The 25,530-nt window shown below is 43.0% G+C and overlaps 1 long non-coding RNA gene across 2 annotated transcripts in view; it reads right to left on the bottom strand.

The window, feature by feature from the left end:
• LOC113902456 overlaps positions 1-24,182 on the bottom strand; it is a 220,785-nt gene extending 196,603 nt beyond the window's left edge. For both annotated transcript variants that reach the window (XR_003513827.1, XR_003513828.1), the window contains exons 1-2: positions 24,000-24,182; positions 1,903-1,973 (exon numbers count right to left, since the gene is read on the bottom strand). This is a non-coding gene — a long non-coding RNA (uncharacterized LOC113902456). The remainder of the gene's footprint in view (positions 1-1,902; positions 1,974-23,999) is intronic.
• Between the last annotated feature and the right edge of the window lie 1,348 nt (positions 24,183-25,530).

Raw genomic sequence — 25,530 nt, 5'->3', positions numbered from 1 at the left:
AGCACTTTTCACTTTGAATTAATCACGCTTACTTTTGCAAAAATAGTACAAATCACTTTTTTCCTAAACAACTTGAAAATAATATGTCAATGGATGCCTCAGAGTGCATTAGATTTATACAGACAACTGCTATGCAGATAAAAGTAGAAGCGGATAAAGGGATTTGGGGTACTAGGGAAAGAAGGTTGTGATTTAAAACAGGCTCTCAAGGAGCCCAACTGACACTTTTCTCCTCAGTCTCCAGAAGATGTGAAGGAAGCCAGGCATTTCGCCATGGATGGAGTGTTCTAGGGAAGTGCCAGCAAGGCACAATGAATGAAAGGTGAGCCGCAGGAGATGAGGTCAGAAAAGCAAAAGCCTTAGGTTTTTATGAGGACTTTGTCTTTGATTAAGAGTGAAATCGGGTGAAATAAACAAGATGTGGTGTGTGTGTGTGTGTGTGTGTGCGTGTGTGTGTGTATACAAACACAATGGACTACTACTCAGTCATTAAAAAAAAAACAAACTAATACTATTTGCAGCAACATGGATGGCCGTAGAGATTATCATACCAAGTAAAGTCAGTCAAAGACAAACATCACATGATATCATTTACACGTAGAATCTAAAATACGATATAAATGAACTCATTTATGAAACAGAAACAGACTCACAGACCCAGAAAACATATTTTTGGTTACCAAAGGGGAAAGGGAGGGTACGATAAATTAGGAGTTTGGTATTAGCAGACACAAACTATTATATATAAAATAGATAAGTAACCAAGTCCCTATCCTATAGCACCTATAGGGAACTATATTCAATATCTTATAATAAACCATAATGGGAAAGAATATGAAAAATAATATATAAATATGTATAACTGAATCACTCTACACATGGAACTAACACAACATTGTAAGTCAACTATCACTTCAATAAAGAATAAACAGAAGAGTGAACTCAGGAGCCATTGCAGAATTTTCAACCAAAGAGTGACAGGAGTGGACAGTCAGAATTACTGGCTGCGGTGTTGAGAAACAAGCTGTAGGGAGAGCTATGCTAAGTGCAAGTGGACCATTTAAAGGCAATTACAGTAATCTAGGTAAGAGATTCTTGCCTGGAAAATCCCATGACGGAGGAGCCTGGTAGGCTGCAGTCCATGGGGTCGCTAAGAGTCAGACACAACTGAGTGACTTCACGTTCACTTTTCGCTTTCATGCTTTGGAGAAGGAAATGGCAACCCACTCCAGTGTTCCTGCCTGGAGAATCCCAGGGACGGGGGAGCCTGCTGGGCTGCCGTCTATGGGGTCGCACAGAATGGGACACGACTGAAGCGACTTAGTAGTAGCAGCAGCAGCAGCAGGTAAGAGATTACGATGGCGTGTCAATGGCAGAGCCAGTGGGTAGGGGAAAAATAATTCGACTTTGAGTATTTTCAAGATGTTAGAAAGAAAAGGTGCTTGTCCTTTTCAAGCACCCCTCCAAAGGAGAGATGAGTGGTGAGCGACAGAGCGAGACCTTTAAGGTGGTAACAGGCAAAAGGCAATCCAGACAAACCAAGGAGGGTCAAGGCCACCATATGAGTGACCTCAATGGACCCAAAGTGTGCAGCAGCCTAGCGCAGCAGAACTCCAGGGAGCTGTGGCAGAGAAACCAGACTCATGCAGCCTTTGAGAATCTTAGTAAGTGTCTGTTTGCTGAAATCAATGGCATAATTTGGCGGGTCCGCTGTGATGCTTTTTGTCCTGGATTCTGTATCAAAACTATTGATTAGCTTCCCCAGTGACAAAACCTCACCACCTCCTTGTGTTTACTGTGCTGTTTCACCTTTTCCACTTTTAGTCCACAACTGTAAAAGTATAAAGAAAAATGAAAGGCCAGAACAAATACAGACCAGAAACGGAAAACTTCATAACTCACATCAGTCCCATGAAGAGTGCTCTTTGCCGCCACTCAGCTTCCAGCTTCCATTCTGGGGCTTCTTTATTTTCCTTTTAAAAGATTCAGAAGCATTACTGACTTAAGGTTGTAATACATTGGGATCTCCCCTCAGATACATTTGGCAGGTATTTATGTTTGGGGAAATCTTTTGACCTAATGGAGAAGGCAATGGCAACCCACTCCAGTACTCTTGCCTGGCAAATCCCATGGACAGAGGAGCCTGGTAGGCTGCAGTCCATGGGGTCGCTAGGAGTTGGACACTACTGAGTGACTTCACTTTCACTTTTCACTTTCATGTGTTGGAGAAGGAAATGGCAACCCACTCCAGTGTTCTTGCCTGGAGAATCCCAGGGACGGGGGAGCCTGGTGGGCTGCCATCTCTGGGGTCACACAGAGTCGGACATGACTGAAGTGACTTAGCAGTAGCAGTAGCAGTTTGACCTAATACCCACCTTATTAATACAGTGAGACTGTAAGCTCCATGAAGTAATGTGGACATGGGTATTAACACAAAGATCTCCTGAGGCCACATCCTCCCCAAGACACAATTTTCCACTGACTTGCCCTCCACCCAACCAGAGTGGTAGACTCAGGACATGTGTCTCCAAGGCATGTGCTCATGTACTCAGTCGCATCCCATTCTTTGAGACCCCATGGACTGTTGCCCTCCAGGCTCCTCTGTCCATGGGATTTTCCAGACAAGAATATTGGAGTGGGGTTGCCATTTCCTCCTCCAGGAGATCTTCCTGACCCAGGGATCGAACACGCATCTCTTTCATCTCATGCATTATCAGGCGAATTCTTTACTACTGAGCAAGCTGAGAAGCCCATGTGTCTACAAACATCTACCATTTAATGAAGGAGGAACAAACAAGGAGCTAGAGAAGAAGGGTAGATACCACATTTGCCCGACTCTGATTTTTCCATTCCCCAAGAAATATTCCAAAAAGCCTCTTTGGGTATATGAACATCTTAAGAGTATCCTCAAATTTTTGATAAATTTTGTTAAAATGAAATAAATTACATGTAAAGGGGGGGAAAGCGATGGCTAAGCTGATTTATTTCCATTATCAGAATTTTTAACATTCTTCAACTAGAAACTTGTTCTCCATTTTTTTTTTCTCCCTCCATATCCACTCAGTCATGCAGTCCTGGGTTAACATTTCTGTTAACAGTATCCCTGGAATTCCTTTTCCATTACTAGTTTCTATTTCAACTATTTCTATTTCTTTTACCTTCTCTTTACTCTCAGATAACAGCAGTGGTCCTAGACCTGAATTTCTATGTGTATTCTTTCCTCTTAGCCCTAGCTTCTAAATTAATCTTCCTAACACACTTTTATCAGGTCACTCCCCTGCTCTGAAGTGAAAGTGTTACTCTCTCAGTAGTGTCCGACTCTTTGCAACTCCATGGACTGTAACCCACCAGGTTCCTCTGTCCATGGGATTTCCCAGGCAAGAGTACTCCAGTGGGGTTGCCATTTCCTCCTCCAGGCCTCCAGGGAATCTTCCCCAACCAGGGATTGAACCTGGGTCTCCTGCATTGCAGGTGGGTTCTTTACCACTGAGCCACCAGGGAAGCTCCCTGTCCTCTGAAACCTTCCATAATACCCCAGTACCTACAAAATGATGCCCAAAAGCGATACAGAGCTGCCCCCTGGTGGCCACCTGGTGATTCATGGCACTAGATTCTAGACTCAACCTAGGCTTCAGAAAATAATAGTTCTCATGGAAGATGAAACACCTTTTTATGTTCTAAAGGTCAATGGCGGGAAATTAAGAAGGTAGAAAGAATCCTTCTCTTTCACCTCTGTGGAAAAGAGCACCCATGAGGAATAACCTTATGCTCCCAAGGACGTTAGTCTTCCCATATGGCTCTTTTAGAAGCTTACCATGCCCCCTAATCCCATTGCATTTGACTAGACTTATTTCTCAACTTAGACTCAGTGACCAGAGGGGCTTGGGTTACTGAAAGTGAGCAAAAAGTCATGAGCCTATTCTACATTTTATTCCAACTATACTAAAAATTAGAGCAGATTGTCTTCAAATTTCATTGTCTATGTTTGTAAATGGTAGATACTGGTGGTGGATGGGGACAGTTTTCATGTAATTCAAGAAAATTTTTGTGCGTCAAGAATTCCTTGTTCTCCTGTTGGAGCAAGAATCAAAGCTATGGTTTTTCCAGTAGTCATGTATGGATATGAGAGTTGAACCATAAAGAAGGCTGAGTGGCAAAGAATTGATGCTTCTGAACTGTGGTGTTGGAGAAGACTCTTGAGAGTCCCTTGGATTGCAAGGAGCTCACACCAGTCAATTTTAAAAGAAATCAACCCTGAATCTTCATTGGAAGGACTGATGATGAAGCTCCAATACTTTGGCCACCTGATATGAACAGCCAACTCATTGGAAAAGACCCTGATGCTGAAGGAATAGAAGAAGGGGGTAGCAGAGGATGAGATGGTTAGATTGCATCACTGATTCAACGGATATGAATTTGAGAGGGTTCCGGGACCTGTTGGAGGACAAGGGAGCCTGGTGTGCTGCAGTCCATGGAGTCTCAAAGAGTCAGACACGACTTAGTGACTGAACAACAACATTTCAAGAGCAAATGTTTTACGACTGCTGGATAAGTTATAATTCCAGGTATTTTATAACACAAGGATTCACATATTATAAAGACAAAACATTCTGGTCCACTAAAAGAAAATTATTTTAATATATATTAATTATGACTCACACAGTGAATTTAACATTTGGAACTTTATGAAAAGTTGTGTTCTCTTTGTTTTTGAATAGCAGGGTTTTTTTTTCCCCCCCTGCATGTGTCTGAACACGCAAGAATGAAATCTGCCTGATTTATCTGTACTCTAAGAACATTCTCCTTTAGTCTAGAAGTGTAAACCTCAGATATTGGATCATTGCCGGCTCAAGCTCACAGATCATTGTAGAACTGAGTGAATCTTGTCTTAATACTGTTATTAAAATATGAGTTATGGTAGATTTAACATCTCAACTGTAAGAAACCTCAGTCGCCATTAGGGCTGGAAGGTACCCATGTACTAATGATACTCAGAAAACCACAAGGAGGTCTGCGGCCACTCCCTTTGCCCCTGTGATTGGTCTAATATTTAGCAAGCATCTGCTGAATGAGGGGATGTATAGGGTACAGTAAGACAGAGGTGTGGATATTAATAAGAACTGTGTGAGGAAGTTTAGTTCTCACCCAATATCTGTCCTTCACCCTACCATATGAAGATATCAAATTGGTTTCATTCTACATGTACTGATTTATTTTCAGTTGTGCTGGGTCTTCATTGCTGCACAATCACAGTGAGCTGAGAGTGACTCTTAACTGTGGTACACGGGCTTCTCATAGAGGTGGCTTCTCTTGTTGTCTCCAGGGCCCGAGGGCTTCAGGACCAGGGATAGAACCCACGACCCCTGTGTTGGCAGGTGGATTCTTATCTACTGTACCAGCGGCCAAGTCCCTCTACATGTATTTTAAAGGATAAATATGTACTTTCACATGTGAATACTACTCTGTCTGGCATTTTTGGAGCACTTGTTTATCTACTAGATATTATCTTCAAGGGAAATGGATTGACACTTTTTTGAAACCATCCAAAGATACATGGTATGTTTATCCTGCTAGGCTGAGAATACAAGTAAATAAAAAAATCCAACTAAAATATAATTCAAACCAAAAGAAAAAAAAAGTAGATAAAGATAGGTAGATGAAATGTGATCTCATTATAAAGGTATTGATTTAGACTCTGGTCACCTAACCCTGCTAGAGTAATAAGGACTGCATTTACCTACCTGCCTTAATTTTCAAAAGAAAAAAAGCATACAAAAATACACAACACTTTTTCAGATTGTGGATAGCTGGTAGTGTAAGACATTAAGCTTTGAGAGAAGCTAAACAGGGTGAGTCCCATAAGTGGCCCAGCTCACTCTTGCCTCAAGCCTCAAAAGGGTTTTTGAACACAACTGAGGGACAAGAAACCCCAACAGAGTTTGATAGAATTTGGGGCTCCTCTTGTGGCTCAGCTGGTAAAGAATCCACCTGCAACGCTGGAGACCTGGGTTCGATCCCTGGGTTGGGAAGATCCCTGGAGAAGAAAACGGCTACCATCTCCAGTATTCTGGCCTGGAGAATTCCATGGACTATTCCCTGGGATTGCAAAGAGTTGGACACGACTGAGTGACTTTCAGTTGAGTCGAGGACACAGCTGAAAATGAGGAGACCAGGCCAGCTAGAGTGAGCAGGGCAGAGACCTGTAGAGGAGAGAGGTGCAGAGAGAGGAAGAGCTCAGAAATCCACAGAGGTTTCCTGCTTGAGCCCTGAAGAGCAAGCACATAAGGAAAATACTGAGGCCAAAGAGCCACCTGAAAGAAGCAGAAGGAACAACCCTCAAGTTCCCCCAGGTTTAGGAAGAGCTCCCTTTTCCTGCCAACCAGAATGAAAAGACTTCATCCTACAAGGGGCAAGGAGAAGAGCCTTCAGAAGGGTATTACTTGTCCATGGGATTCTCCAGGCAAGTATACTGGAGTGGGTAGCCATTCCCTTCTCCAGGGAGTCTTCCCAACCCAGGGATCAAACCCAGGTCTCTGACACTGCAGGCGGATCCTTTACCATCTGAGCCTCCAGGGAAGCCCATATTACCTGAGCAGTGCTGCCAAATTAGACACAGACTACAAGCTACTCTGGACCTGCCTAAGGATGCTTAAAAGCAAGCCTCAAAAGGATCAAACTGATGCCAACCAACTAATTGCACCCCAGAGCAAAGCCCAGAAATATTTAAAGTGGTACCAAAAAAATAAATAAATCTGTATTCCACACCATAAAATTCACAATATTTGGCATTTAAGCAAAAGTCACTAGGCATGGAAAGAAGAAAATAGGACCTATGAGCAAAGGGGAAAAAATTAACACAAAGAATCTTAATCATTTTGGGTAGTTTGTATGTTTCCTGAAGGGAAGGGTATAGGGGTCCCAGGGTAAGAAATGTAGGATTTTAATGTGAAAAAAAAAAATGGAAACTCAGTTGAAAGGCTTGGGTAGAAATGTAGACATGAGATAATGTTCTTCTCAAGAGCTGCTGCTCTTGAAAAAGGAAGATGGGAGATCTGTTTTAAATGTGTGAACCATGGGGCTTGCATATGGCAAACCATGAAGGAAAAGGTGTTTAAAAGCGCCATTGTTTTTTTAATTAATGTAACTTGGGAAAGAATGTTATCATAAGCCAACAAAGGAACGCTGGAAGATGATAAGATCAACCTTGGATGTGTTGAGTGTGGTATCATTGTGGGTCACAACCCATTGAAGACCAACCATAGGAGACAAAAAAAATAAAAGATGGAGAGGGCAGAGTGGATGCCGCCACCCTCTCTTCCTGCTTTCTGGGAGTCAGAAGCCCCAAGGCATGCAGCTTTGCTGCTACCCTATGCCTTGCTGAGTCCTCCAAGTTAAATTCAAAGAGGAAACCCCAGTTGACAGCACAAGGCTATGGAAAAGCTGTTTCTAAATACCCTGTAATTTGGCCGGGAATTCCCCTACAATGGGGCTCCTGGGAAAGCCTGAGAGCTGGTGACTTGCATCCTTTGCCTCAGCTTGTAGACCCAGGCTGGTGCTCACATTTCCTCTCGGGGCCCTGGTCTGAAACTCCAGGTCACTTAGCCCTTCTGGCCCATCTGTGCAGGTTCTCTGCAGACTAGCTCCAGGCACGTTCCATCCTGCCTGGGCCTGGTGGCTCCCACCCTCTCAACCTGGGCAGAGTGAAATTATTTCTGGTGAGGCGATTTTCCTCCCAGGGTGCGTACTTCATGCTCTAATCTAGGGCCCTGGTGCCTGGTCAAGTGAAAACTAAAAAGTGAAAGTGTTAGTCACTCAGTCATATCAGACTCTTTTGTGACCCCATGGACTATAGCCCACTAGACTCCTCTGTCCATGGAATTCTCCAGGCAAGAATACTAGAGCGGGTTGCCATGCCCTCCTCCAAGAGATCTTCCCAACCCAGAGAGCGAATCTGGGTCTCCTGCATTGCAGGCAGTCTTTACCATCTGAGCCACCAGGGAACCCACAGCTTAGCTAGGAGTCCACCAGACCAGTGATCTGTCATTTATTCTGGACTTCTGTTTTATTAACTCAGCTTCACCTGGTTGCTCAGTACTGAAGGCTGTTTGGCATGCCTTTCCCCTAAATGTTCGATGTAGTTCGATTTCATCAGTATTCAGTCCATATTGTGGAAATAAAAAGAGCCATGATCTCCAAAGTGAAGCTTCTCCTTCACAAGACTTCCTGCAGATAATACTTATATCATCTCTCAGGGATTTATCAGTCTGGGATCAGAGGACTGTAGACTGTACCTATGAGTTTCCACAGGAATCTCAGGTATTTTGTTTTGTGCATATTTGAAACTATTATTCTGAGAAGGTAGCTATAGGTTTCATCCAACTTCCAAAAGCATCTGTGGCACAAGAAAGGAGAAGAAATCCAATAACAGCAGTTGTCCCATAACAGAGCTCTCTCTTCATTCATATATTTGAAATAAGGACTAACTAGTAAGGCATAGGGGCTTCCCAGATGGTGCGGTGGGAAAGAATCCACCTGCCAATGCAGGAGATACAGAGACTCATATTTGATCCCTGGGCCAGGAAGATGCCCTGGAGGAGGAAATGGCAACCCATTCCAGTATTCTTGCCAGGAATCTCATGGACAGAGGAACCTGACAGGCTATAGTCCATGGGGTCACAAAGGGTCAAACATGACTGAATGACTGGGCACAGTAACATATAAGGTGGGAAGAATGAAGAGTAACAGGATGCCTAAGGCAGAATCCTGGGCAGTCCCATCTACTTTGGAAGAATAAATAAACCGTATATAAGAAATCTATATGAAAGCTGGACAAAATCACAGTCTGTCATATCCCCCTATTCTCTTTTCTTCATAGATCTAATAATAGTTGGCATCATCTCATTTGTTTCTACTGTCCTTGTCCTTATTGTCTATCTTTCCTATCAGAATATATCTTATTCTCTCCATTTCCAGACCTAAACAGTGTCTAGCTCATAAAGGAAATTCAGTCAAGATGTGATGGCCATAGACATGAAGAAATGAACAGAAAGACAAGAGCAACTCTAAGACTAAACTACATCCTGGCAGTACCATGAAAAAACAAAACAAAAACACTTGTTTTGCTCCTCATTTCTAGGTATCCATTTCTTTCTCCCCCCAGAAAGCTCTCACTGAGAGAAGCCACTTATATTCTGTCCTACTCTCCTGTCCTATTCTCTGTCATCCAGGGGATTCCAGGGAATTCCCTTCACCCCATGCTGTGTTCTCTGTTTTCTTCCTTTGTCCTCTTGAAGCCCGTTCTCACTCTGTTCTCCATGAGTGACCACCCTTACCAGACAGCCCTCACCATGAGTGACCGCCCTCACCAGGCAGCCACTGGAAAGGTCATTCTTCCCTCAAGCAGCTGCAGCCCCCAGAATTTCTAGTGGGCAAAAATCTCCTAGCCACACATACTTGAAAGGCTAAATTAATAACGTAATGCCAACAAGCGCCTCTAACTTCAAAGGCGGGAAGGACCCGTGGGCCCTGGAGTTGTCAAGAAAAACTTCATGGCAAGAGTGTGACTTGAGCTGGTGCTTGAAGGATTAGGTTTCAAGGAGTTCAGACTGGTGGCCTGTCCCAGGGCAGGGCCCCAGGCAGGACAGATCAGCATTTGTCGCGCTCACTGGGTGACGAGCCAGACTGCTGGAGAAGGGAATTGGAGCTACTATTTAAACAGGCCCAGAAGGATACTCAGCACTGTAGGTCCATTCACAGCTTGAGTTCAAATAAAACTGAACTTGAAATTCTCTAAGTAAACTTCATCACCTCTCAAACACTTATCCCTTCAGCACACCATGGCATGTTCCTTGATTTATGAAATCTTTAGAAGGTGCTAAAGGGCCTGAAGGAAGATATTCAACTGCAAATTCCTCAGTGCCTCCCTCTCTGGGACTCTACTCTGGCAGGAACGCTAATTGTTGTTGTTGCTCAGTCAGTCAGTCGCGTCTGACTCTTGGTGACCCCGTGAACTGCAGCACACCAGGCTTCCCTGTCCTTCACTGTCCCCTGGAGTTTGCTTAAACTCATGTCCATTGAGTCAGTGATGCCATCCATCCATCTCATCCTCTGTCGTCCCCTTCTCCTCCCGCCTTCAATCTTTCCCAGCATCAGGGTGTTTTCCAATGAGTCAGCTCTTCACATTAGGTGGCCAAAGTATGGAATGCTAGTAATGAACATTTGCCATGAAAGGTGTCCAGCAACTCTTCACACTTATTTTCTTATTATAATTCTTCATTAGAATTTTGCCTTTTAAAAATGTTTCGGGAAGGTTTTCTGTCCCTCTTTCATTTCCTCAGGTTCCAGTCCCCAAAATACCCACCTGCAGGACCTCCTGATACCTGAGCCTACAACCACTAGAGTCACTCTTACATTTCCAATGGGCAAAGACATTACCTGGGGCTTCCTAGGTGGTAAAGAACCCACCTGCCAATGCAGGAGATGTAAGAGACACGGGTTCAATCCCTGGGTTGGGAAGATCCCCTGGAGGAGGGAATGGCGTTCCATTCCAGTATTCTTTCCTGGTGAGTCCCATGGACAGAGGAGCCTGGCGGGCTATAGTCTAGAGGGTCTCAGAGAGTCGGACATGACTGAAGCAACATAGCACACACACAGCATTGTTTGGAATGAGTGACATTGCAATGTCACGAATGACTCAATGGACATGAGTCTGAGCAAACTCAGGGAGATAGTGATGGACAGAGAAGCCTGGCCTGCTGCAGTTCATGGGGTCGCAAAGAGTCAGACATGACTTCGCGACTGAACAGCAACAATACCACAAACTGAGAGAGCACTTTGTTAGACCCAGCCTGGTCTCCTTAGATGTAGAGAAGTTCCTAAAGAAAGTGAGTAAGTGAAGACTGTGGGTAGAGTAGGACAAGAGAGGATGAACATTTCACACCATGAGAAGGGGTGAATGTGAGATGACTGGGTAATGAGGGAGCTAAATGAAGTTAGGGTCAGTGATGGAATAAATGGCCAGAGAGAAAGAGCTTGCCCCCAAGCCCAAGCTGAGTTTATTCCAGGCAGCTGTAGGTAGAACCAACCTAAGTGCTCCAAGCAACTGTTGGAGAAGTAATGAAACCAGAAGATGCCCTAGAACACATGATCTTAGAAAATATAAAAAGAGACTTTAGCTATGAACAAGACAGAAAAATTAACCCTGCCTGATTTTTCTACCATCTCAACAAAGCTCTTCTACATATAGAATAGAGAGAACAGCAGATTTCCATTCTTCCATAACCTTAGAAATCATTTCCAGGGATAATTCCCATAAGCATGCTCTCTGCAGTTTCCCAATCCTTCTTCCTTCCTCTTGGAAGCCTGTTGGCATCTCTCCTTTTAGACCTCAGCAGCCCAGACCAGCTTCTACCTTCTTCTGTGGTCTCAGCTTGGTCCCCCTGCCCCCATACCACCTTCAGCCCCAGCATAAATTCCCCGCAATTCCCTCCTCCCCATCCTCTTAAAGAACAACAGCTGGTTCCCAATATGAAGTCACTGGTCCCTTCTATCAACAACTCAGCTGGCGGCATGGAAATTCATCATTCTCCCAAAGATGTGAGTTTTAAAATTAATTTCAATTCCCCAAATCTACCTCTCAGATATAATCTGTACCTCTCATATAATCTGTGTCTTTCTCAATTTAGTAAGGTAAATGACACATTCTCTTCAAAGAACTACCTACGACCGATTCACGTTGATATTTGGCAGAAAACAACAAAATTCTGTAAAGCAATTATCCTTCAATTAGAAAATAAAAAAAAGAGAGAAGAACAAAAAAGTTTTTTCTCAAATATGTTGGGTGTAACTCATGTTTTCTGATAAACCTTTTTGATCTTCCCTCTGTTAAAAATATTAAGTTGCTTTATGTATGGATATGTGCTGGTAGTTGGAGGTTTTTACTAGAAATTCTTTTGATCTGAATTTGAATCTCTCTGATAATTTTCAGTTTTAGGGGTCTAAGCAGTTTTTAAATGGAACGTAAAGATTCAGACTCCAGAGTCATGAGGACCTAAGATGGATCCTATCTCAACCACTTCCTAAATCTGTAATTTAGCAAGATGCCTAGCTTCTCTGTTTTGTAGGTTACTCTGTGATTAAATGAGAGTAAGTAATCAATTTTTGTATATATGCACAGCAACCAGCACAACAAAAGTGATCAATAAATCTGAGCATTCTTATTTTTTTAAAAAAAGAACTATTTGAAACTGATTATTTCCCTACCACATTACACTGATTTTTAGCTGTTTCTACTCTGAATAAAACAAATACCTTAAGTTCTATCTTTTCCTATCCACAATATGTACCCCAATTCTGAGCATCGCCTTTTAAAAATAAAATATTAATCGTGGCTCTTCTCTCCAGACTTCTTTTTGACTGTATGCATTTCAAATTTTCATGAAAATCTAAACAAAAACTACAGCGTCTTTCCAAAGCTGAATAGTTTCAGTTGAGTCACTTGCTTCAGACAGGGATCCCAGCATAATGAAACATGTGCTTGGCTCCTTGTCAAAAGAAATACTGCTTTCCTGTTCCTCTCATGGCCAGTCCCTCAGCCAAACATTGATCCCTGGGGATCTGTGAAGTTTCCACACCTCACTTATTTTAGAGCTTAAGAGAAGGAATTTTTCTAAAGTACCCAGGACTAAGTGATCGGTTTGGATAAAGTGCTATTATTTTTTTATTAGAATCATTCTCTGGGACAGCATCATTGGTTTCTTCCAATCACCTTCATACGTTTTTGACTCTGATGCAAAGATTAATTGAATATAATAAATAGAATTAATAGAATATGATAAACTGTGAAATAAACTGTTTCCTTTCTTGTTCCACCAACAAATCTCCTTGTCCTCCCAAGTTATATTTTGTCACTAAAACTAAAGATTCTTGCCTTAGAAATCCATCAAATCAACTATGGCATGCTGCATAGGGAAGGCGCATTCAATTAAGTCAAAACACCTTGGTTCTGTTCCAAAACCTGCTTCTAATTCTGCAGGCCTAATTCCACTGGGTCCCAATTTCCTCGTTAGTAAAATGAGTAAGGCAAGCTATGATTACCACACTCTTTGCAAACTTCATTATTCATTCATTCAGTATTTAGGGAAAACCTTCAATGCCTACAATGGAGACATAAAATGTCTCCAGGAGCCCACGGAGCAAATGAGATGGAGAAACAATATCCACAGAGGAAAAGGAACTTGGAAGATACATATGGAAGAAATGTTCCCTAAATGTTCCTGGAGATGGGGGTGGGGCAGGGGAGTGCAAAAGAGAGGTCTAGTTAGACAGGGACTTGTGGAGTTAGAGATGGTCTGGCAAACAGAAAGGACAGGATGAGGGGCTGAGGATGGGGAGAATGCCAAACACAGAGAACAGACAACAAGACAATATACTGTTAGTTTTTAGAATTTGTGAAAACATGACATAGGAGAAGGAATGACACTTGGGGGATGGTGGAGATGCCAGGGTTAGTTGGAACTCAGTGCTTGGTGAGGAAAGTCAATAGATGGTGAACCAGAAAGGAAGCTGGGGCCACATTGCATAGGAGCCCTACATGTATCAGGGTTTCCACTTAACCCGGGCAATGGGATGCAGTGAAGGCGCTGAAGCCTGAGAGCATGGTGGCAGCTGGGTGGGGATGGACTGCGGATAGCAGGTCTGGCAGTGGCAAGATCAGTTGGGATACTCCTGCAGAACCTAACCAAGAGAAAAGGCAGACCCAAGATAAGGAAGTGGCAGTGAGGATGCAGAAGAGGGGCCATATATGACAGAGATTTCTGACCATTAAATATGGGTGGAGAGAAGAAACTGAGACCATTGGATGTTGGTCCCACTCATTAAGATGACATGTGAAGGTGGAGGAGCCATTATGAAGGCAAGATGAGATGTTCAACTGGGGCTGTGTGGTGCCTGAAGTGTCTTGAGAGTGTGCAGATGGAGCTATCCATCAGGCGGTTATAGTCAGGTCTGGAGTTCAGGAAATGGGTCAAGACTTGGAGGTTAAAGACTTGTGATTGCCAAGGGGGAGGAGAGATGGTGAGGGGATGGAGTGGGAGTTTGGGGTTACCAGATGCAAACTAGCATATATAGGATGGATCAACAACAAGGTCCTACTATAGAGCACAGAGAGCTATATTCAATATTCTGTGATAAACCATAATGGGACAGCATATTTTGTGTATATATATGTGTATGTGTATATATGTGTATACACACACACACACACACACACACACACACACACACATACAAGAAAGCAGCAGAGGATGAGATGGTTGGATAGCATCACCAACTCAATGGACGCTAACTTGGGCAAACTCCAGAGATGGTGAGGGACAGGGAGGCTTATTTTGCTGCAGTCTGTGGGGTCACAAAGAGTTGGACATGACTTAGTGACTGAACAACAAATATATGTGTGTGTTTGTGTGTAACTGAATCATTTTGCTGTAAAATTAACACAACATTGTAAATCAACTATACTTCAATTTAAAAGAAAACTGCCAAAAAAAAAAAAGACTTAGAGGTTAACCTGGACATCCATAATAGCATCTAGATGGTAGAGGTGTATTGACTTTGCTTCTTCTCCCCTTAGCGTTTTTCATACATCCCCTGCACAGTGCTGCTAGGATTAGAATCTCCAGAAATGCTTTTTAGGTTGACTGATTGCATGAGTGGTTGTGGTATTCCTACTTGTCAAAAAATCCATAGGATGGAAGGCAGCTTTCTCTTAAAATCTGAGGAAGGGACCTGGACTTACACACAAAGGGAATTCTTTTGGAAGGGAAGTAATTCCATCTTTTGGAATGAAAGTAAATCCTAAACAAAGCATCTCTGTCTAATATCACATCCCAAGACCATTTCCTAGAATCCTTAGAGCAAAATATCCATGAGTTATTGGAGTTAAGACTTCAGTGGATTGAGAAAAATGACAGAAAAAATACAGGCAGGTAGAAGGTAGGTATATCTGAAAGAGTACACCAATGAATGTGTGATCTAAACATGGGGATTCATTCTCTCCATTTAAACATCAAACTGTGCATTTAAAATTGGTGTCATTCGCAGATGGAGAGAAGAGACTAGTGGACACAATGGCGGAAGGAGAGGGCAGGTTGAATTGAGAAAGTAGCCCTGACGTATATACACTACATGTGCAAAACAGATAGCTAGTGGGAATCCGATATATAACACAGGGAGCCCAGCCTGGTGCTCTGTGATGACCTAGAGAGGTGAAATGGGAGGGGGAGGAAGGCTCAAGAGGGATGGGATATATGGCTGATTTGCATTGTTGTACAGCAGAAACCAACACACATTGTAAAGCAATTGTCCTCTAATTAAAAATAAAAAGTAACTAAATAAAAGGTACTTGATAAATTTAATATAGTAAATAAAATTGGTGTCATTTACTACATGTGTGGGGCTTCCTTCAGCAGGCAAAGAATCTGACTGCAATGCAGGAGATGCAGGAGACACAGATTCCGTCCCTGGGTTGGGAAGATCCCTGGAGGAGGAAATAGCAACCCACTCCAGTATTCTTGCCTAGAGAATTCCATGGATAGATTCCATGCCTAGAGGAGCCTGGTGGGCTACAGTCTATGGGACTGCAAAGAGTCAGACATGACCAAACAACCGAGCATGCGTAAGTACTTACTGTATGTGCATGTGGGAAGTGCTGAGGAAGGTGCGGTGGTTTTCAGCCTCAGTGGGACAGATGTAAATGGTGAAAGGTGATGGATGGAGAAAAAATGGAAAGACAAGTTTCCAGCCATCTGTGTCTTTGGGGGGGAAAGTTTGAGGCTAAAGCTTAAGGTAGAGAGATAAAGGTAAGAAAGGACACAAACTTCATATCCCCTGCTCATGCTTCGGAGAAGGTAATGGCACCCCACTCCAGTACTCTTGCCTGGAAGGCTGCGGTCCATGGGGTTGCTGACAGTCTAACACGACTGAGCGACTTCACTTTTGCTTTTCACTTTCATGCACTGGAGAAGGAAATGGCAACCCACTCCAATGTTCTTGCCTGGAAAATCCCAGGGACAGCAGAGCCTGGTGGACTGCCATTTATGGGATCACACAGAGTCGGACACGACTGAAGTGACTTAGCAGCAGCAGCAGCTCATGCTTAGAAAAGGATGGCTTCTTTTTCTAAATACACTGAAAACGTTCATATGGCCCATGATTTAGATAATAAAATTTTTATCAGGGTTCTTCCAAGCAACCTACCTGCTGGTAAAGTTATGAAGCCATGCAAGTGTTTTCCAAAGAAATAGATGAGTGAGATGGAAAGAGGGTAAGGATAGAACACTAAGATTGGCTCCTAAATCGTTTCAGTTAACAGACCATTTGAGAATCTGTTTATCTATGGATCTTCTCCCCCAGGGAAAAAATGTTAACAAATTTTAGCATGGAATTTAATGGGGTTCACTGATTCCAGGATTCCAGGATACCAAGTCAAGAAGAGGAAGGAAGAGGACACACACAAAAACAATTTCCACCCTTGCATTTTGCTATTATAAACCAGTCTTTCCAAAAATGCTAATCGTCAGTAAAAGAGACCCTTGGGGGTTTTGTTTTGTTTTTCCTGCCATTGAGAAGCTACTACAGTGTTTCTATGCTGAAGAGAGAGACACTGAGAATTTGACACTCTTTGTACAAAACGTATATGTCAATTATATTCCAACAAAACAATGAGTATGCATTCTTTACTTGAGATTCCATGCATACACAAAACATGGAAAACTACAAAGCAATCAAAATAAACTACCGATGCATGCTATCCCATACATGTATACCATTACATTAAACATTATATTATGTCAAAGAAGGCACAGACAAAAGACCACACATTGTATGAATCCATTAATATAATGTCCACAAAAGGGAAATTTAGAGAAACATAAAGCAGATCAGTAATCACCTAGGCTACTGGGAGTAGGAGCAGATCCCTCCTACAAACAGACACAAGGGAATTTAAGTCACTAAACTGAACACTTATGGGCGAAAATTCTTTGTACAATACACCTTGATAAAGCTACTTTTCAAAAGATGTCTCCAGAAACCAACCAGCACCTGAGGATTTTCAAGTGGAGCATTGATGTTTGGTAGGCATTATTTCATGCTATTTGGAATTTACTTTATAAAATCCTCCTGTATTAAGTTGTGGACAATCAGATTGTTTCTTTTCAAGGAATCCTATTACATCAAGCCTCTGGACTGAAGTTACAATTGCAAAGGAGATTAGTCTAACAACTCTCTTCCATTAAGTACTCTAGAAATGGCTGCACTAACTTCCTGTGGTCAGGAGGGAACGTGTGATCATGTGCAGCTCATGTTCCATGGGGATGACTCCTTTGTGCTACTCTTCCATGGAGAGCTGAAGTGGTTTGGCATAACATAAATAATCTTTTTGTCCTTGGTAAGAATTTGCTTAAGTAGAACCATCATCCTTATGCCATTAGGTTGAATTTTAGGACTTAGTCTTGTTTTGCTGGCTTTCAGTCCATTTATATTTGGCTTTCTTAGGAATTAACCACAAACCATTAGTGAAAACAATACAGAGGCCTGGAGAATCATACAGAAAGTCTGGACAAAAGCAGTCAAGGAAGTCCTCAGCAAAATTTCTCAGAAACTTTTTTCCTTGAGTTCTCCAAGGACACAGACAAACACCTCTATTTTAAAAAATCATTAAAAAGAAAAAAAAACATCTGAAACTATTTCCATGGGAAATCTCTGACCTCTCCTCAGCTTCCCCCCTCCCCCACTCCCTGCTCCATGACACAACACCCCAGCAGATGTACGTGGAAAAAGGCCAAGACTGTATTAATTTTGAAAAGAAAAACAAAATTTAGTCCTGTTGTCTATAAAGAGAGGAGAGCATGGCAACCCACTCCAATATTCTTGCCTGGAGAATCCCAGGGACAGAGGAGCCTGGTGGGCTACAGTCTGCTGCTGCTGCTGCTGCTAAGTTGCTTCAGTTGTATCCGACTTTGTGCAACCCCACAGACGGCAGCCTACCAGGCTCCCCCATCCCTGGGGTTCTCCAGGTAAGAACACTGGAGTGGATTGCCATTTCCTCCTCCAATGCATGAAAGTGGAAAGTGAAGTCGCTCAGTCGTGTCCGACTCTTATCGACCCCATGGACTGCAGCCCACCAGGCTCCTCCATCCATGGGATTTTCCAGGCAAGAGTACTGGAGTGGGGTGCCATTGCCTTCTCCAGGGCTACAGTCTATGGGGTCATAAAGAGTCAGACAAGACTGAAACGACTTACATACACACACAGGTCTGTAAAGAAAGAGGAAAGATCTAGAAGTATCTTTTAAGTATGGCTGAAGATTCTACCTCCAAGATTCTGATGAATGCAGCAGGGAGGGATGTTGGAATACTTTACAAAGGGAAAGACTGTCTTTAGAAGAGTCTGACATAACCCTCAGGTGGGAGAGGCAGGATATGAGGATTCCAAGTAAGGGTGAAGGGCAGCACGTGTTCTCTGAAAAATCTACCTACATTCGTTTGCCCACTGCTGTTTAGTTGCTCAGTCGTGTCCAACTCTTTGCAACCTCATGGACTGCAGCCCGCCAGGTTCCTCCGTCCATGGGATTCTCCAGGAAAGAATACTGGAGTGGGTTGCCATCTCCTTCTCCAGGGGACCTTCCTGATGTGGGGATCAAACCCACATCGCCTGCATCATGGGCGGATTCTTTACTGCTGAGCCACCTAGGAAGCCCTTGTTTTCCTATAGGAGTTGGATATTTCCTCAATACTCCCACCATATCACTCTGAATATAGCTCCAAAGAATAAATGTTTTGGTGTTGGTCATAATGGATTGTTGTCCTTCTTCCTCTAGAGATACAACTGTGATGTAACACACGGCTCTCTCCACAGTTCCTGGCACACTGCCTTTCAAAATGTGTGTTCTAATGTATCCGATAAAACTGTAGAAAGGCTCTTATAGAAGTTTTTATAAACAAAAGTAACTATGGAGTGAAATTAATTTATTGGAACAATTACATTGATTAACAACCCATTTTACCAGGAGGAAGAATATTATCATTCAGATTTTTCCAGCAGGGCTTCCCTGGTGGCTTGGTGGTAAAGAATCTGCCTACCAATGCAGGAGACACGGGTTCAATCCCTGATCTGAGAAGATCCCACATGCTACTGAGCAACTAGGCCCGAGCACCACAACTATTGAGCCTGTACTCTAGAGCCCGCAAGCCGCACTACTGAAGCCCTCGAGCCCTAGAGCCCATCCGCAACAGCAGAGAAGCCACTGCAGTGAGAAGCCTGCGCACTAAGGTTAGAGTAGCCCCAACTTATCTCAACCAGAGAAAAGCCTACGCAGCAATGAAGATCTAACACACTGAAAAATAAATAAGTAAATAAATAAAATTTTTAAAAGACATTCCAGCAGGTTTTGTGCTCAATAGCCACAAACTTGTTTTTGCAAACCAGTTGCTTATATGAATGTGCAACATATATTTGCCTTTATCACTAGGCGTTTCTCTAATTAATGTCATGTCAAAGAAACGTTCAAGCATGCCTTCGTAATGTTCATGTAAAATTTCTTCCTGACCATTACTTTTTGTCAAATCTAAATAAAGGATTTGCTGTATGTAGTGCGCTTCATTCTTTGTATTGTGCCTTTTATCTATAGTTATTGCCACCTGTTTTGCAAACCAGCCAATCTGTTGTGGTGGTGTCAATATTTGAAGTTATATGATAGTTTCTCTTTATAGATGAAAGGCACTGTACCAATATTAAAATACAGTTTGATCCTACAGAACACTTTATAATTAGATGCAACGTGCTTTTGGGAAAGCCCTATAAAATGTGCCCAATAGTGTGATAAACCATGCCTGTGAAGTCATCTCTCATTCTGCATAACTCTTAACTCAGCAGCATGATTTTCATAGGAAAATTGAACTCTAATGACAGAAGGTCACTAGTAAGAGAAGGAAGGGGAAAAGATGCAATCAGTTCCCAATACTTTTATAAAGCTGGTTTTCATTACACTCAAAGCATAGCAAGGGGAGGTATTGATTAAATAAGTTACCACTAGTTATTTCATCACATAGTTAAACAACAGGAAAGCTAGACCTAAAAGCAACTGATACAGATCTGCCCGTGAACACATAGCAGGGGAAGCGGCCACATTCCAGTCTCTGCCATTTGGTGACACCTCATTGAAAAAGAGATAAGGAACAAGAGAAATGACTGTGAACTTTCTTTATCCCAGCTAGTTAAGAGGATGTTTACTTCCACTCACCTTAATGACTACGTATCAGTAGTTTCTCCATATCTGATCTAAAGTAAACAGATCTTTTTATGATTTATTTCACTACAATTTCAGTTTTTTATGAAGACTACACTGAGTCTGAAGCCTGGAAAGATGTGAATGGTCCTTAAGCAACAGGGGAGCTCAAATGCCCAAGCAGAAAGACAGCATGGTTCATTGTTCAAACACCTTTTTTCTTAAGTGATCCACAGTGATGGCAGGAGAGAAAATGATGTGTCTTAGACCTGGCTAAAGTTAAACGTGCTTTAATAAAGACCCTGGGAGAGGACTTCCCAGGTGGTCCAGTGTTGAGTCTGTCTTCCAATGCAAGGGAAGCAGGTTTGATCCTTGGTAGGGAAACTAAGGAGAAGGCAATGGCACCCACTCCAGTACTCTTGCCTGGAAAATCCCATGGACAGAGGAGCCTGGTGGGCTGCAGTCCATGGGGTCACTAAGAGTCAGGCACGACTGAGCGACTTCACTTTCACTTTTCCTTTTCATGCATTGGAGAAGGAAATGGCAACCCACTCCAGTGTTCTTACCTGGAGAATCCCAGGGACGGGGGAGCTTGGTGGGTCGCCGTCTATGGGGTCGCACAGAGTCGGACACGACTGAAGCGACTTCGCAGCAGCAGCAGCAGCAGGGAAACTAAGATCCACATGCCTCAAGGCAACTACTGAGGCTGTGTGCCGCAACTAAGACATGATGTGGCCATAAACAAATAAATAAACACGTACAGTTTTTTAAAAAGAGACCACAAGAGAGGAACTCAAAAGAATGCTCGAAAAGCTATCTTGGAGAAACTCAACCAATTCTACTCATTTGTTAGGTATCTCAGAAGAAAAAAGTGGGGAAATCTACAATTGAAAGTCATTAATTCTAAAATATAATGGTCGACTATAACTCAAAGTGTTGAATTAAATGATTTTGTTTTTATTTTTTTAATTTATTAAATGACTGCTTTTAAATCCATATTTCAAGGTATATATAATTTATATGCTTCTTTTCCTAAATGTACTTTTGGAGAACTATTTGATGCAAAGGGGATATGAGACACTTTTTACTAAATCTTGTGTTTTAACAGGTAAAGATAAACCTAAATTTATTCTAAACTCAGAATAAATTCAGCCTTCCCAGGTGGCTTTAGTGGTAAAGAACCAACCTGCCAATGCAGGAGACATGGGTTTGATCCCTGGGTTGGGAAGGTCCCCTGAAGGAGGGCATGGCAACCCACTCCAGCATTCTTGCCTGGGAAAATCCTATAGACAGAAGAGCCTGGTGGGCTACAGTCCATGGGGTCACAAAGAGTAAGACACTACTGAAGCAACTTGGCATGCATGCACGCACAGAATAAATTCAATTAAAACTGGATTTTGCTCATGGCCAAGTGATTTCCTCATCCCTTGAGTTGATATTTTAATTCCATAAAAGAGCTGTGAGGTTGTAAATTGCTGCAGCTGCTGCTGCTGCTAAGTCGCTTCAGCCGTGTCCGACTCTGTGGGACCCCATAGATGGCAGCCCACCAGGCTCCCCCATCCCTGGGATTCTCCAAGGAAGAATACTGGAGTAGGTTGCCATTTCCTTCTCCAATGCGTGAAAGTGAAGTCACTCAGTCGTGTCCGACTCTTCGCTACCCCATGGACTGCAGCCTACCAGCCTCCTCCACCCATGGGATTTTCCAGGCAAGAGTACTGGAGTGGGGTACCATTGCCTTCTCCGTGTAAATTGCTAGGCTTCCATTTATCCAGTGTGCTGCTACTTTAGAATAACCTTTTCTCTCTCTACCCTAAAAATCAGTACTGTTGTATGAGGAGCAAGCTTGGAGTCTATTAAGCAGACCAGTATCACTGGATCATATGGTAACTCTAGTTTTCTGAGGAACATCCATAACGTTTTCCATAGTGGCTATGCCAATTTACATTCCCAGCAATAATATATCTATTTCTTTTTCATATGTAAATGTTTATAATATGAATTCTACCATATTAATGTGTATTCAGTCACTTCAGTCATGTCCAACTCTTTGCAACCCCATGGACTGTAGCCCACTAGGCTCCTCTGCCCATGGGATTTTCCAGGCAAGAACACTGGAGCTTATTGCCATTTCCTTCTCCAAGGGATCTTCCCAACCCAGGGATTGAACCTGGGTCTTCTGCATTGCAGACAGATTCTTTACCATCTGAGCCACCAGGGAAGCCCCGTGTTAATAGTTTCTAGTAATTGATATTCTCTCTTTCTCCCATTTCCTAAGCTACCAAAGTCTAGACCTTAAAATATGTACTTGGTCAAGCTTCTCCAAAAATCACTCCTTACAAAATGAAGTTTACTAGATATTCCAAAATAAGACTCAGTTGAAGGGATATGTGCTTAACTTCCTACCTTGCAGGAAGATGGTGGCAGTTGAGCTTGGACCAGTATCATTTTTTTAATAACAGCTTGAGATAGAATTCATATACAGTAAACTTCACCCCTTCAGTGTATACAGTTCAATGATTTTTAGTATATTCAGAATTGAACCAGGTGCAACCATCACCATTATCTAGTTTCCGTACATTTCATCACCCCCAAAAGAATCCCTAAACCCATTAACAAGGACTCCCTACCCCTCACCACCTCCAGCCCCTAGCAGCCACCAATCTATGTTTGGTCTTGGCACTCTTGTCAAAGCACCATGTTCTTTGAACGACAAATCTGTACCAAGTAAGCTTCATTTTTCTTCTCTTCTTTTTCACGTATTTAAAATTTTCTGAACCATTTAAAATTTCTATGTTGCCCTGAATTTCTCCTTGCCTGTCCATCTTAGCGATACTCTTGTGCCAGGATTCTTCAATTCACCTATACACTCAATGTCTTTTTATTATTATTATTATTATTATTATTATTACTCTAACTCCAAAGCTCAGAGGCAACAGCCCTTTTATTGCCAAAACAGGCTAAGTGAGGAAACTAGTTGGTGTTTAAGAGTCTGGGATTGGAAGAGAAAGGACAGGTACAATGAGAGTGTGCCTTGACTTCAATTTCACAAGCCACCCCCACCCCCAGCTCCGTCTGGTACCTTTCCAGTTCTCAGCATCTGAAACAATGCCTGGTGTCTGGCACCTCTGGCATAAATCATCAATGAGTAAAAGAAGGAATACACATATTTCTTTATGACAGGTTTACGGATTTATCCCTCCCTTAGAGCTCCCCAGCTCCCCAGTCAGTATCCTTATTTTCCTTCAAAAATTACCTATTACATAGCATCCTGGTGCTGTATGTAATATACAGAGATATGTCAACTTGGAGTGTGTTTCCTAGATGGCAGCATTCAATGAATTCTCAGAATCCTTCTCTTTGGTGAACACCAAATTATGAGGAAGGCTTTCAATTAAGTCCCCCCAAATAATGGCTTGTACACTTTTCCCCACTGCAGATGAAAATATAAATAGCTTCATTCACAAGCATCGGTTCTCTCATTCATGTTTCTTGGCATCTCTTTCCTAGCTCACCCCGAGACTGTCTCCTTCAGTGTGTGCAGAGGATTCCAACCTCTGTGATGTTCTTCCATGCAGACAGGTGAGGGGAAGGAATAGAGGTGTGGGGAAGGAGCCTGCAAGTCTCCACAAAAACCTTCCTTTCAGTTCAAGCATGAAAATGGAGATAAAAAGCCAAACCTGCAGACACACTGAACTCGGCGGGAGCCAAGAGTTACCTTTGAGATTGGCAGTTCCAAAAGGCATCAACAGGAATCCTTCTGGAAATTACCAGTTGGGAAATGTCATGCCATTGATTGTGACAGACACGAAGCAGCTGCGCTTTGTTGAGGGCGAACAGGGGCCGGGCCTGAGCAGTAACGACAGCGGGCCAGCTGCGGCCTGTGCCCCACTTCCTCCCCACAAACCTCTCTCCCTCGGCGCTTGCCAAGCACGGCAGCGATTAATCACCCTGGAGAAGTGGATCTAACACGGCTGCAATTGCCTGTTGAAGATTAACTGAGTCTATCATATTTCCAGCCAGATTCAGGGGCTGGGGGTGGGGTGGAGGTGAAGAGTCTTTTTATCAGGGAAAGATTGTCAGTCAAATGAATTGCAAAGATCTCATTCCCATTCCGACTGAAATTTAAAGACTCTTCTAGCCAGAAATCCTGATTGTTGAGTGAGAGACACAGAAAGGACACACATATTTGCCTTGGTGAATTCCTGGTGTGGAATCAAAGGTGAACAGTGCAAGCTAATACAGGTGGCCCTGTAGCCTAAGTTGTTGTGCAAAGATCCATTTGTACATATTCTGCCTATTGTTTGTATAAACAGTTCTTCTGCACCAATGCCCTCGTTTCCTGGGTGAATTGCAGTCTAGGTCAGGGATCCTGGGCCACCAGCCTCACCCTCAGGGGAAAGCGGACCTCCCATTGAAGGGCTACCCTCCTCCCTCTGAGAAAGCCGCTGCCTCTGAAAGTCACAGGGCCTGGGCAGGGGAGCTGCTCAGGCCACACACTGCAAAACCAGCGGCTGCCAGGGAGATACGTGGAACTCACTAACTCCATATGCCTGAGGCGGAAAGTTTGCATGACCCCAGTTCTGGCTTCTGGGTGACAAGCAACAGGCATTGCCTCGGGTAGCTCTGGAATTCCCTTGCTTTTTTGTCTATGATCCAACAGATGTTGGCAATTTGATCTCTGGTTCCTCTGCCTTTTCTAAATCCAGCTTGTACATCTGGAAGTTCTTGGTTCACCTATTATTGAAGCCTAACTTAAAGGATTTTGAGCATTATCTTGCTAACGAAGGTTGAGCACCCAAGAATTGATGTTTTCGAACTGTAGTGCTGGAGAAGACTCTAAGAGAATCCCATGAATAGCAAGATCAAACCAGTCAATCCTAAAGGAAATCGACACAGAATATTCATTGAAAGGACTGATGCTAAAGCTCCAATACTTGGGCCACCTGATGCAAAGAGCTGACTCATAGGAAAAGACTCTGATGCTGGGAAAGACTGAGAGCAGGAGGAGAAGGGGACAACAGAGGATGAGATGGTTGGATGGCATCACTGACTCGATGCACATGATTTTGGGCACGCTCCAGGAGATGGTGAAGGGAAGCCTGTCCATGGGGTTGCAAAGAGTTGGACACGACTGAGTGACTGAACAACAACAGGGTAGCTATGATCTCAGGACCCTGAGTGGTGGGTACTGGGTAAACCCCAGGGTATCTTTATATCTATATGTAATCACTGTCCTTAAATACCCC

This window comes from Bos indicus x Bos taurus, chromosome 12 (assembly GCF_003369695.1).
Source record: "Bos indicus x Bos taurus breed Angus x Brahman F1 hybrid chromosome 12, Bos_hybrid_MaternalHap_v2.0, whole genome shotgun sequence".
In the NCBI taxonomy this organism is placed as follows: Eukaryota; Metazoa; Chordata; class Mammalia; order Artiodactyla; family Bovidae; genus Bos; species Bos indicus x Bos taurus.
This window is presented reverse-complemented; position numbering and strand designations above follow the sequence as displayed.